General features: G+C 59.1%; 1 protein-coding gene across 8 annotated transcripts in view; it reads right to left on the minus strand.

The window, feature by feature from the left end:
- The window catches only part of GRM4 (glutamate metabotropic receptor 4), a 115,654-nt gene that overhangs the window by 69,681 nt on the left and 32,368 nt on the right, over nt 1–13,605 (minus strand). Inside the window, exon 1 of one of the 8 annotated variants that reach the window (XM_027958405.2) lies at nt 10,656–10,773. The exons of the other annotated variants lie outside the window; for them this stretch is intronic. The gene's annotated coding sequence lies outside the window, so the exon portion shown is untranslated. Of the gene's footprint in view, nt 1–10,655; nt 10,774–13,605 lie in introns of those variants that run through there. 8 annotated transcript variants of the gene reach the window in all.

A 13,605-nucleotide genomic window follows, 5' to 3' on the forward strand; every position in this document is an offset into this window, starting at 1 on the left:
GCACCGGGAACAGCAGAGATGCCCTTGTCTGCCTCCCCCACTTCCTGGAGCCTGGGGGGGCAGAGGGCATCTCACTGAGAGCTGGGCACACAGCGGGCACCCCCCTCACCCTTGCGGATCAGCCACCATCTCCTCTTGGCCAGGCGCAGACGACATGGATTTACATAACCCACCTTCAGAGCACCAGCTGCCGGAGTAGCCAGAAGGGAGCTCCCCAGAGTGAGATGCCTCCAGGATGAAGCTCCCAGCTGGGTCGGAGGCCACAGGGATTCACTGGGGGGAAAGTGGGACTGTGAACCTCGAGGAGAGCGTGGAGGCTGGCAGGGTGGGCAAAAGGTGCAGACAGATTGGGGAGGAGAAACGGGGCACACAGAGAGGGGAGGCAGGGGGCGTTCAAGGAGCCTGAGGAGGGCGGTTGGGGAAGGAACTGGGGTACGGCAGAGGGGTGCATGGGGCACACTGACGAGCACCTGCCTTCAGTCCTGACCGGCATCTCCGGGAGGGGCCCCAGGGTCAGGAGCAGAAAAAGCAGGCTTCCAGAGCCTGGGAAGTGGGGGAACCTCTGGGGGGAGGCTGGGCTGGTGTCTGGGCTGGGGTGGGCTCCGATGGAAGGATGGTCTGCCCCCTGCACTGGGCCTTGTCCCAGGCCTTCCCCGTAAAAGACCACCTTCCGCCACCCCCACCCCCAGCCACTGGGCCAGCTGGGGGCCACCAGCCACTGCTCCACAGACCCTGAGGGAATCCAGGCCAGGCCAGCCTGGGCACTCACTTCAGGGCGCCCTCATTCACCAGATCTCACTCCCCTGCGGACACAGCCCGGCCACTGGCTCCGGACCCCCGAGCACTGGGTCACTGGGGGCCCGCCGCCCTGTGCCCCAAGGTGATCCATCAACCTGCTCACCACCCTGGTGCTCCTGGACTCGGCCTTCTGCCCCTTCTCTGCCCCACGCCCCAGGGCTGGACACAGACCACTGCCGGGGTCACACAGGCCCCTCATGCTGGCAGCCTTTCCCCTCCTGCACTCAGAAGTAGATATCAGTCTCCAAGGCAGCAAGTGCTATGCTAAAAGACAGCAAAATCTGGGACTTCCCTGCCAGTCCAGTGGTCAAGATTCCAGGCTTCCAATGCAGGGGACGAGGGTTCAATCCCTGGTCAGAGAACTAGGCCACACGGCACGGCCAAAAACCAAAAAGACAGTAAGATCTGCCCACAGCACCACGTGGTCCCTCGCCTGGGCTCCTCCGTGACCACCAGCCTCCCCTCCCGCAGAGGACCCCAGCCCAGCCCCGGGGACTCTGTTGACTCCACTGCGAATTCACTTACTCAGTGCTTTTTCATACTGTTCGTGGGGCTCTCAAGGCAAGAACACTGAGGTGGTTTGCCATTCCCTTCTCCAGGGGACCACGATTTGTCAGAACTCTCCACCATGACCTGCCCATCTTGGGTGGCCCTACTCGGCATGGCTCGTAGTTTCATTGAGTTAGACAAGGCTATGGAAAAGACCCTGATGCTGGGAGAGACTGAAGGCAGGAGGAGAAGGGGACGACAGAGGATGAGATGGTTGGATGGCATCACTGACTCAATGGACATGAGTTTGAGTAAAATCAGGGAGTTGGTGATGGACAGGGAGGCCTGGTATGCTGCAGTCCATGGGGTCGCAAAGAGTCGGACACGATTGAGCGATGGAACTGACTCAGTGCTTCCCTGAGCACCTACTAAGTGGTTTGCAAAATGTTTGACACTGGTGCGAACTCACAGAGCCCAACCCCTGCCTTCACGGAGCTGACATTCCAGTGGGAGAGACGATGCTCAGTGAGCCCACACGTGGCTAACGTGGGTGAGGGTCCTTAGAGACACGTCCACTCCCTCACTCCCCGGCGCCTGGCAAACCCAACGACGCGCCCCTCATGCCCCACCTGATGTGTTCTGGCCCCTGAACTGCGAGCAGGAAGTGCCATCAATTCAGGGTCAGGGCGTCTCATCACCAGTGTGAGACCCTACAGGGTATGTGTGCCCTCTGCCACCGTGACTGGTAGCGTTCCCAGCCAGCCTGGTCCCTGAGGAGGTGGGCAGAGCACCCAGCCAGGCCACGTGGACACACAACACGGCAAGTATATTCAGTTTACGTGTTTAAAGCCGCAGAGAGCGGGAGCTGTTTGCTCTTGCAGCGTCTCCTCCTGATGCTGATGGACACAGCGGGGCAAGCTCTCGCTCCCCGAGAGCAAGGGGGACCTCTATGTCTCTCCACCTCAAAAGCCTGGATATGTCAGGTTCACATCCATCACAGGCTGGCTTGGGCTGAGCTGAATTAAATTCACACACACACGTAATAATCATCTTCCTGAGGATGAGCACTGATTGAGTGTTTACTGTGTGCCAAGAACCATGCCCAGTGGTTTTATAGGACTAACACCTTTAACCTTACGACAACCGTATGAAGGAGGCGCTCTTCTCCTCAGTTCCCCTAAACTTGGGTACGGAAAGGTCCAGGAACTTGCCCAGGACACACAGCCGTGATTTAAAGCCAGAGGGACGAGCTCCAGAGCCCATTTTACTCTCAGGTGAGACCTCAGCCTCCCCGCAGCACAAGTGAGCCTACACACACGTGCTCACACACAGGATCTGGCAGAGACACTGGCAGCCTCCAGGGACTCGGAGGGCTCCCCGCACAGCCAGCGGCCACAGAGGGGAGAGCCAACCCCGCTTCCCCTCTGCTCAGCCACTGCCTCCACTCCTGATCGGCGCTGCACGCCACGGGCTGAAGCAGTCCATCCGTCTCCATTACAAAGGATCGGGCAGGGGTCGGGGCCAGCCCCTGAGGGTTGTGTAAATGGCTTGCCTTCGCGCAACAGCTAATTTCTAATTATTAATTTCATGCTTATCATATGCAAACCTCTGTTTCCCAGATGAGATGAAATTTATTTAATTAGAAATTCCCTCATCAAGCCTTTTGGATCCAAGCTTTTAATTAGGATCACCAACCCCACCCATGGCTGCCAAAGAGTGGGTTCATGGCCTCTGACTCTCCCTCCCTGAGACCCCAGACACAGTCAGCATGTGTAGGTCCCTCCACTGTCACCAGGACCCCACTGGCCGGGTCAGGGCCCCTCACCAGACCCCTCAGCCACCTCCCACCCCTGCAGCACGGCACCACAGTCACAACGGGTCTCTTTTTCCTGCAGGCACCATAATAGGGAAATAGCTTGGAAAGAGCTCGTATCATCTTGCAGCCGGAAGGACTGAAATGTTTAAGGTGCTGGAAGACAGAAGACATCACAGCCCTCCCTTCTTCCTGCGAAATTCACACAGCAGCCTTCTTCGGGGAGCCCCTGCCGGGTGCTAATAAAATGCCCTTTATAGCTCAGCCTAGGGCCAGCAGTCAAAATGATCAACAACACTTGGCATTTGAACAAAGCATTTTCAACACATTACCTCTGACTTCATCTCCAGCCCCCATCCTGGCCTCCCACCTCGGCCTCAGCTCACACAGCCGCAGCCACACCAGCCTCCTTGCTGTTCCCTTGAACACACCAGGCACACTCTGCTTCAGAGCCTTTGCACTGGCCGTTCCCACTGCCTGACCGCAATCCCCCCAGATAGGCATGTGGCCCACTCGCTCACATCCTTCCCTTCAAGACTACTCAGACCTCACCTTCTCAGACACTCCCTATTTAATACCAATCTGGCTTTCCCCTCTCCTGCACCCTATCTCCACCTCCCCTGCTTGAGAAGGTGAAAGTCACGTTTGCCTCTTTGTTACCCCATGGACTACAGCTACCCTGCCAGGCTCCGCTGTCCAAGGACTTCTCCAGGCAAGAAAACTGGAGTGGGTTGTCATTTCCTTCTCCAGGGGATCTTCCCAAGCCAGGGATGTGAACCCAGGTCTCCTGCATTGCGGGCGGATTCTTTACCATCTGAGCCACTAGGGAAGCCTGGCTTGGATTCCCCCAAGACGATGATCACTCTCTAACACGCTCTATACTTACTTGCTTACTTCATTTATTTTTAAGTGTTTTATTTATGTATTTGGCCACGCGGGTCTTAGTCGCAGCATGGGGGATCTTTGATCTTCATTGTGGCATATGGGAGCTAGTTCCCTGACCAGGGATTGAACCTAGGTCCCCTGCATTGGGAGCACGGAGTCTTAGCCACTGGGCCACCAGGGATGTCCCTTATTTCAGTTATTATCCACCTCCCCCTAAAAAGTCAGCTCCATGAACCCAGGGGCCTCTCTTTATTCCCTACTGTGTCCTCGGACTCCTGGCACAGCATCGGGCCCAGTGAATGCAGGGAACACTTCACTCCCTCCACCCCAAGCTGAGGACAAGCCCAGCAGACCCCTAAGCACCCCAGATGAGTGAGGAAACCGAGGCTCAGAGCCTTGGGGCCTTGTCAAGGTCACAGAGATACAGCCAAGTTCTGACCCTCACGTGGTCTGGTGCCTCATCTGGGCAACTTCAGGGCACTGCTCTGCAGAAAGGGGCCGCTCCACGGCAGCACCCTGCTCACAGATGCTGAGGGCTCCCTCTTCCCACCCCAGGGCTCAGCTCCGGCCTCTCCCGGGGCCTGCTGTGCCCTGTCCCCCTAATTTCACACTGATATCTGAGAAGGCAATCACACGGGGGGCCATCCCCCACCCGCCTGTCTCCCCTCCCCAGGACCCACCCAGCCTCTTATCAGGAAAGCAAGCAGACACTTGGATTAATTTCCAGGCCTGCTCTGAATTATGTTTTCCAGGACAGAACCAGACAGATGCAGGCAACAGGCCTTTGAACAAATATTTCCCCAGAAAGCGCTTTATTCAGTCCCTTGTCTCACCCTTTTAAACATTATATGTTTTCTTAGGAGCCCAGGAAAGGCTCCCCCCACCATAAGGCATGGGGGCTGGAGAAGAATAGAGGGTGTGGAATGGAGAGCCTCGCAGGGCTGACAAAGAAGCGGGTTCTGATGCAGGCTCGGAGGAATTACCGCAGATAAGAGCGCCCAGGGGGCGGGCGGGGGAGCGGGCAGCACAAGGGCGAGAGCAAACAAGATCCTCAAATCAGCACTTGTCCTATTTCATAAGCGAAATGTAGATCAATAAATTACACTCACTTCTGCAGGTCTTACATGCTGACTCCGTAACCTTGTCAAGAGCCATACGAGGGGGGAGGCAGAGGGACGGAGGAGCCCAGAGGCTGGGCAGGAGGGGTGGGGACTGAGCGGGGAGCCCTGTGGGGTCACAGCACCTACACCGTCTTCGCCTCGAAGGGTCCAAGGCCCAGGTTTCCAGAGGCAAGAAGCAAGCCGCCTCACCCTCTACCCACTGCCTCACTGCATGACCACAGGCCAGTCACCGCCCCTGTGAGCCTCAGTCTCCTCATCTGGTCAAGTGGGCACAATGGTGAGAACTTGGCCTCTGTCACCCTCATTGTGGGGCTCACATGAGTGAACAGATATGAAAGCCTGGAAAGAGACACAAATATCCAAGCTGCCGGGAGCCGTTGTTACGCATCTGAGTCAGACGGCACAGCAGCTACTGACACAGACATTCCTGTCGGCTCTCCCCGTGCTCGGAGAGAGGAAACGTTCACCCTGATTGGCATGAGAGGCCGTGGCTCAGAGCTGAGGCCTATGCCCAGGGTCACATCCCACCCCGGCCTACCTGACGGCCAAGCAGGGCTCTCTCTGTGCCATGAGGCTGCCTGTGAGCCAGGGAGCTGGGCAGCACTGGGCACCAGGCCATGCCCACATGTCCAAGGGCCGGGGGCTCGGGACCAGCCCAAGGTGCTGCTGTACCCCGGGGGGCCAAACTGAGGGTGAGGCTCAGCAGGTACCCGACACCTGGACAGTTGGGCCAGGACCGGGCGTCCTGCAAGCCGGGAGGGGCGGCGGCAGGCAGAGGCTGCATAGGTGTGACTGGAATCCGAATGGGCCTGGGGGCTGCCGTCTCAGGAGCACCCATTCCACCCGTTCCAAGCACCCCACAGGGACTCTCTCATTTAATGTGCATACCACAACCCCACAAAGCACAGGCTATTATTACCTCCATTTTCCAGATGAGACCACTGGGGCCCAAGAAAATACGGAAACAAAATCACACAGCAAGAGGACTTCCCTGGGGTCCAGTGGCTAAGAATCTGCCTTCTGATGCAGAGGACACGGAGTCCAATCCCTGGTCAAGGAACTAAGATCCCACGTGCCAGGGGGCGACTAAGCCCGTGCTCTGCAATGAGAGAAAGCCCGTGTGCTGCAGAAGGAAATCGCATGCTGCAATGAAGACCCAGAGCAGCCAGAAATGAAAGAGAATCACACAGCAAGCGGCAAAGCGCGGTCTGAACTCGAGTCTGACTCTAGCATGTGGGTTCTCCCGCCCCTGGCATGCACTCCGCTTTTGTTGCCAACCTCCTGCCCTCTGCCCACACCATCCACCCCCCTGAGAAGCAGCCAGGACAGGGAGCCAAGAGTCCTCGCTCTGGGCCTTTCCTCATCACATCTCTAGATGCCAGCACCTCCCATCTCTGAGTCTCAGCTTCCACATCTGTTCCATGGATGTTTAATGACCCCCTGGGCTTGCAAGGTAAGGGCAGAGGCCGGGGCCTCCATAATGTGGGGGTGACATCCAGAAGCCTGGTCCACAGCACCTTCTGAGCCACCCCCCAAGCTGCGGGAGTCGGGGGCAGGGCCGGGACAACCTTGTGAACAGGGTGCCTCTGGAGCATCTGGAAGGACCCATCTGGTGGGCAGTGATGGGGGCGTGGCCGAGGGGGTGAGATCAACCATGGCATCTGCCCAATGTCCTACCAAATCAGGTTAATGTGCTGCGCTGCGTGGAATATAGGGCTCTGTATTAATATAATATGATATAGTGGGACATGTGAACATTATTGAACACATGAGCCGATAAAAGTCACACAGTGCCATCACTCCAGGTAATTTATGTCATAGCCCGGCCACTGCCAGGCTGGCAGGGAGGAGGTCCCACTGAAGTAAGGGGGCCTGAGTGACAGGCAGAGCGGGGAAGGGGCGGCCAAGTGCGGCCATTCAGCCAAGACCACAGGCAGGCTAGCGGCAGCCACTCACAGAGCATCACCTCTCCCTGCTCCCTGCTGTCTGTCCGCAGCCCAGACCCAGCGCTGCCTCCCACCGGCCCTGGGGCAGAGCCAGCTGCTGAGAACCCAGCCTGCAGGGCATCACCTACCTCCAAGGACCTCCCCCATTTCAGCTGCCCACCGCTCCCCACCACCCCGCTGTCCTCAGGCTCTAGGGGCACCTGGCGCTGACCCATCTCTCACCAGCACCCTCAGGAAGGAGGCCATGCCACCCCAGGGGCCCCTCTAGGGGGACATTTGCTGTGGAAGTCCCATTTCCAGTTCCACTCCACCTCTCCTGGGCCCCGGCAAGGACGGAGGTGATACAGGCCTCTCATCCCTTCGTGCATTCATTCAGAGTATACTTACTGAGCACTCACTCTGCCCCGTGCCACAGCAGACACCGGGGAGACCACAGTGAGCAAACGCAGACCAGCCCCTGTCCTCATGGAACAGAGTCCTGCGGGAGAGATGGTCTCTAACTGGATACACATAGCAACACATCCAGCGTCTGAGATGTGCTGGCAAGAGGTCTGGGTCCCGTGAGAACCTGGAATAAGGCCCTGAATCCGCTTAGGGCACCCCTCCTGAGGAGTGAGGCGTGAGCTGACACCTGAAGAACAGGTAGGCAATACCCAGATGAAGAAGGAAAAACAGCCCAGATGGAAGATGAGGCAGGTGCAAAGGCCCTGTGGCCAGGAGCCCAAGGCTGGTTCAAGGAAAGGCAAACACACAGAGGATGCGGGAACACAGCACGAGACACAGCTGCCCCAAAGCAGATCCAAGGCTAAGAGGGAACCACCAAGCACAGAGGGACGGTTCCTGCCCTCGTCCAGTTAAGAGGTAAGGGTGGCCTGGCCTACCGGGGTGCATGGAGACGGAGAGACGTATAAAACTCCCCCCCAAAAAAAAACTTCCCCCGAAAGCCCTCCAGCTCCAAGCGTTTCCCTCCTGTGACAAACTCTCAGTGAGCCCTCCCCTAAACTCTGAGTCCAGCCAAGACCAGAGGAAGAGTCCAGAGCTGGGACCCAGGCACCCAAGTTGTCCAGGGCCAGCTGCCTGCTTGTCCTCTGGGCCAAGCCCGTTCCTTCAAGGTGCCCATGCTCTGGGGGTTCTGGGGGTTCTGCAGCTGCCCCAGTGGCACAGCAGGGTGGGGAGGGGCCAGGGACTCAGCCCAGGGCAGAGGGGAGGCCACCCCGCTCTCAGCCCTATTGCCAGCACCCTCTGCAGCTCTGGAAGCTGCCCGATGAAAAAGCCTGAGTTCTACCTGTCACTAAGTCACCATGTATTCTCAAACCAGCCCCTCTTCCATCCTGTGCCCCGGTTTCCTCACCTAATAACCGTGAAATAACAATCACAATAATACCTAACACTGAGTGAGTGCCTCCTGTGTGCCAGGCTTTGCTCTCAACTCTCATGTTCCTCACCAGACACCTGTCACTGGGGTACTAGCATTCAGCCTGCTGTACAGGTGAGGGAACTGAGGCCCAGAGGAGTTGAATCACTTGCCCAAAGACCTGCCTCTGAACCCTCGCTGCCAGGCTCCCCCAGCCACTGCGCTCTGACACCTCGCCGGGGAGACAAGGAGGGACTGGTTCACCTCTGACACCCTCAGCTCTGCGGTGCTGCCTTTGTGATGCTCCATCCAGAAATCCGGCCTCATCCTGGAAGGGCCCAAGGATAACAAGTGTGATTTGGTGGGGGGATCTCTCCCCAGACCCTCCATCTACTGCAGAAACCTACAAACATCTGATTCCACCCAGCGATCACAGTCCTCCTGCTCCCAGAGTGCCCGGTACTGGGACAGGGTGGGGACCGCAGGGCCCTGCCCAGCACTGAGGACCTGCTCTCGGCTATGCCCCAGCAGCCCCGGGGGGCAGGCCCCAGGCTGCCAGCAAGGGACCAGCTCACGGAGGCACTGGCCCCAGCACTTCCCTCCCAACCTCTCCTCCATCCCGAGGGCGCCTCTCAGGAGAACAGCCCACCGTGCTCATCCCAGGTCTGCTCTGGCTTCTGACCTGCGACCGTGCCTCTCAAGCTCATTCCTTTACGCCTGACAACACCCCTTCCAGGTGGACATTACCCTGCATTATAGAGGCAATGACCTGCAGACGGGAAAGAAATCGCTGGCCTCAATTCCTCAGCTACTGATGAAAACCCAGGTCCACCGGTGCCAGAGGCGGGAATCCTTCCACCCTGCTGCCCAGCCTCCCTCTGAGCCCATGGCGAGAGCCACCAGCACGTCTGGGGCCTGTCCAGACCATGAGGAGACAGGCAGGACATGCCCACAGGCTCCCCCTGTCCCAGCCCATGTGTCTAGTCTCCACCAACTGGTGATCTGAGCCGACATTTCTCTCAGAGGGAAGCCCAGAGTGGATCTTGGTCCCTCCCACCGTGTCCACAACCTGGGCCCCTGCCCCAGAATCTCCGTGAAAGCCAGAGAGGCGGCAAAGGTCTGCCTACTTTTTGCTAATATCGATTTACTCATCTATTTATTTGGCTGCGCTGGCCTTAGTTGGGGTGCGTGGGAGCTTAGACCGTCACTGCGGCACGTGAACTCTTAGTTGTGGCATGCAGAATCTGGGGCTTCCCTGGGGGCTCAGATGGTAAAGAATCCGCCTGCAGGGCAGGAGACCTGGGTTCAGCCCCTGGGTTGGGAAGATACCCTGGAGCAAGAAATGGCAACCCACTCAAAAATTCTTACCTGGAGAATTCCATGGACAGAGGAGCCTGTGGGGCTACAGTTCATGGTGCCACAAAGAGTCAGACAAGATTGAGCAACTACCACACACAGGATCTAGTTCCCTGACCAAGGATCGAACCCTGGGGGTGTGGAGTGTTAGCCACTGGGCCACCAGGGAAGTCCCCAAAGTACTGCCCAGGAAGCCAGGCCCCCGCAGGTCCCGCCGGGAGCAGAGCCCGACAAGGGATCTCACCTCCAGTGCATCCAGGCCTTTCCTAGGGGCCAGCGGCGGCAGGCACCTAATTCACAGAGTCCCCCACGCTCCTCCCCCACCCCTGCGGCCTTCCCCCACGCTCCTCCCCCGCACCTGCGGCCTTCCCCCACGCTCCTCCCCCGCCCCTGCGGCCTTCCCCCACGCTCCTCCCCCACCCCTGCGGCCTTCCCCCACGCTCCTCCCCCGCACCTGCGGCCTTCCCCCACCCCCGAGGCCTTCCCCCACGCTCCTCCCCCACCCCTGCGGCCTTCCCCCACGCTCCTCCCCCGCACCTGCGGCCTTCCCCCACCCCTGCGGCCCTCCCCCACGCACCTCCCCCACACCTGCAGCCTTCCCCCACGCACCTCCCCCACCCCTGCGGCCTTCCCCCACGCACCTCCCCCACACCTGCAGCCTTGCGGACGTCAGCTCTTACCAACCCCCTCCCCTGACTCGCTTCCCTCTGGCCACACAGACCTCCAGGAACAGTCCCGAGCCCCAGCGTGGCCTGGCCTCAGGGCCTTTGCACCGGCTGTGCCCGCCGTCCTCCTGGCTCCCACCCCCCTCACACACAGGGCGCACCCCTTCACTCATTCACGTCTCTGATCAAACATCACCTTCTCAGACAGGCTGTCACAGAACAGCTCACCTGAAGCAGCCCCACCCTCTCGTGTCCCCTGACCCTCGGCTCTTCTCACCATCTTAATATAACTCCTCTCTCTTGGAGGAGGCATCTGAAATGAGCTGCGCCTCACAGGACTGGCAGCCCAACCACCTGTGAGTCACAGGGACAGAGGCATCTCGCCCGCTCCTCAGCTCAGGAGTCAGAGGTCAGGCTGGCCCCCTGCCCTGGCCCCAGCTGGAGGGCCATCTGCCCTGCCTGGCAGCTCTCCTGCACCCACACCTTCCTCCAGCTCAGGCCTGGAGATGAGACTGCTGGGTGGTCCTCCAGGGCGCACTCAGGGAGTGGAGGGTCAGGAGACAACTGGGAGCAGCCACTCTCCAGGGGACTCTTGTGGTCCCCAGGCCCCAAGAAGGCAGGTGGAGACAGGTCTCCCCATGGTCACCCCCAGGGCGGTGGGGGCAAGGTGAACACTCCAAATAATTCAGCCTCACGCTGCAGAGTAGCAGCCGATGGGAGCAGGGCGGGGAAGGAGGGACCACACACAGACACGAACACGCCTGCAGGCCTGCCAGGCCAGGGAGGCTCTGTCAGTCCACCCAGACCGAAGGGCCCGCTCACGTGCACGCACCAAGGGCGTCCCGGAGAGGCGCACACACACACGCACACTCCAGTATAATCAGTACTGGCAGGGGCAGCATTCACTGCACATTTTGGGGAGCACAAAAGAATGTGCATAACATCCCCCGATACATCACCACCTGCCCAGCCGCCCATCAAGCAGCTGGAACTCACAACTGCCCACAGTGAGCAGGAAAGAGCTGACCACTGTCACCTGTCACCACCCAGCAAGGGGCAGTTTCTCTGTGGGCCGATCCAGCCAACGGGAGATCCAGTCTGGCAGGGCCAGAGCTCAAGGTGGGCAAGGGCTAATGGGCCTTGACAGGGTCAGTGGGGGTGGAGGGGGACCAAGGGACTGGGCACCGCAGGGGGCGCCCAGAGGCTGTATGTCTAACCGCCATGCTCCCCCATCTGCCCTCCTACCCTGAATACCATGGGTGGGGGTGGCGGCTGGACTTGGCGAGTCTGCCCCTCACCCCAGGAGGCCCTGCTGGAGGGGGGGTGCCCTGGCTAACGAGCACCCCCTGCCATCCCCTCCATATCCAGCGCTCCCAAGAGGCTGGGGGATATGAAGACCCCCAACAGGAAACGAGGGCCTTGCCCAGAGACCTTGAGATGGAGAAGGCCTTGTCCCTCATCCCAAATTGTACCTAAATAACTGTAGTAGAAAGGGGGGGCAGGGTCCCCCCTGTGAACCAAGCTCCCCTCCAGCCCAGGGAGGAGAGAGCAGTGTCTATAATTTGTTTTAATAATCCTGCTGAACTGGGAGAAAATTAACAAATGAGAAACCAGCTCGAAATTAATCAAACTTCCCGGTCCATCCCCCACCTTCCATCTTAATGAAGGTTATTTATCCAACAAGCAATAAAACACAGAATTAAATTAAACGGGCCCTTTCTTTTAGTCCCCCGCGCCTCTGCCCCAGGGAGGCAGTGTCTCCCTGCTCACAGCTCTATCAGCGGTGCCTGGAGGACCTCAGCAGGCCCGCAGCTCCCCACGGCAATAGGACAGCTTTCCCCAGAAGCTGCCCCGCGATGAATGCGCCCCTAGTCTGGGCCTCACTGCCAGCTCTCTACCAAAAACACATGCTGGGTACTCAGTCGCTCAGTTGTGTCCAACTCTTTGCGACCCCATGGACTGTAGCCCACCAGGCTCCTCTGTCCATGGGCATTCTCCAGGCAAAGATACTAGAGTAGGTTGCCATGCCCTCCTCCAGGGGCAAAAAATACAAGCAACAGTTAACTCAACCACCGTCCCAGGGAGGGACAGAGCCTGCTGTGTGCATCGGAGTGTCTTCATTTGGGAGGAGGGGGGCATTGCTCATGCTCCCCATCTTCCACCCCACAGAGAAACTGCAGAGCCCCCAGTCACCAGTCAGCTCAGGCCTGACTGCTGCAGGGACCACTCTGCCCGTCCTGATGCCCACAGCAGGCTGCAGGAGGAAGCACCCTCCTGGCTCCCACCTCTTGGTGGGAAGGGGCTGGCGGGCACTCAGGGTACAGGGGAAACTGAGACGGTCCCTCCTGCGAGGACGGGACTCAGTCCCCAGCTTAGGGCACAGGCATCGGGTGTCACTGCCTCACCCTCAGGACCAGAGTGTGCCCCGCACCGTCCACCTCCTCAGCAGTCTGTCCAGCATCCGCTTCCCTAAACACCTCTTCCCTGCAGGCTTTGAACCCATGTGTGTTGCAGCCAGGGCTGGAGTCACAGCTTCCTAAATAACTACTCTTGGGCCCCCCCGGACCATTCTCATTTGCCCTGCCCCCCAGCTCTGAAATCTGTAATTATCATGGCCTTCCCTCCACAGCTTCCACAGACATTCTCCCACTTAAACCTCACACCAGCTCCGTGAGGGAGACATTTGCCATGATGCTCAACGCATGGTGCTCGGGGCTCAGAGAGGGCCCTGGACCAGGCCCATCCAGGCAGGCTGGGGGTCCCAGCTGTGGCGGCTCAGGTTTGGGGACCCTGGGTGTGGGGCAGGGGGCAGGAAGAACAGGGCTCTGCGGAATTGCCAGGCCTCCGGGAAGCCCCCTCGGGGGCCTTCTGGGGAAGGGGGCCAGGGGCTGCTTGTCCCTGGCAGGAGGGTAGCAAGGGAGGGAGGGCCGTTACACACAGACTCCTCTGTGCCTGCCTCGGACACGGCAACACGTTCAGTCCACACATGGCAGCCTCTGAGACCATAAATCTGATCTCGTCACTTTCTGCTTAAGACCCTCCAAAGGCTGCTCATGCCCCTGGAGTGGACAGTCACTCTCTGTCCCGGGACCCAGACCTCCTGCGGACCCAGCTCAGCAGCACTCTCCTCCTCTCCGAGCAGTCTCCTCATTCCTCAGATGGACCAGGGCTGCTCCAG

This window comes from Ovis aries, chromosome 20 (genome assembly GCF_016772045.2).
Source record: "Ovis aries strain OAR_USU_Benz2616 breed Rambouillet chromosome 20, ARS-UI_Ramb_v3.0, whole genome shotgun sequence".
Lineage (NCBI taxonomy): Eukaryota > Metazoa > Chordata > Mammalia > Artiodactyla > Bovidae > Ovis > Ovis aries.